We start from the raw sequence: 570 nt of genomic DNA, 5'->3' as shown, positions 1-570 counted from the left end.
CTGCCCAGTTTTTGATGGGGTTGTTTATTTTTGTTGTGTTTCATCAGTTCACCATATATTTTTGTCATCAGTCCTTTATCACTGGTTTTATGTGAGAAAATTTTTTCCCAGTTAGTGGGCGCTCTGTTTTTTTGTAATGTCTCTTTTGCTGTACAGAAGCTCTTTAACTTGATGTAGTCCCATCTATTTATCCTTGCCTTCGGTGGTTGTTTCTTATATAGTGCTTATTTCTCAAACCATTCATCTTGAAGGTCAGTGGTGCTCAAAGGTTAGGTGACAGCCTCAGGTCACCTGCAGGTAAGCTCTTGGCCCAGATCTAAGCTCAGCTCCAAACTTGGAGAAGTATCAACATCAAATTATGGTTCTGAATACTCTTTTTATCCCATACATCCTGAGATCATGGAATATTGTCAACAAAGGGTGGCGTGCAAGGTAATGCATGAGAAAGCAGGCTGTCAACTGTGAAATACTTTATTCAGAAAGTAGTAGCATTGGGGAAAGAACCTTTTTTCTTTTGCCATTACTAATGATGTTTATTATTATTATAATATATATGTACATATATATATA

General features: G+C 36.8%; 1 long non-coding RNA gene across 1 annotated transcript in view; it reads left to right on the top strand.

The window, feature by feature from the left end:
* The window catches only part of LOC105854022, a 42325-nt gene that overhangs the window by 31824 nt on the left and 9931 nt on the right, over window positions 1–570 (top strand). The gene's annotated exons all lie outside the window — the stretch shown is intronic.

Source organism: Condylura cristata, unplaced genomic scaffold (assembly GCF_000260355.1).
Source record: "Condylura cristata isolate star-nosed mole 26May11 unplaced genomic scaffold, ConCri1.0 scaffold00024, whole genome shotgun sequence".
NCBI classification, from domain to species: domain Eukaryota; kingdom Metazoa; phylum Chordata; class Mammalia; order Eulipotyphla; family Talpidae; genus Condylura; species Condylura cristata.
The sequence above is the reverse complement of the archived record's forward strand: the minus strand, read 5'-3'. Positions and strand labels throughout refer to the sequence as shown.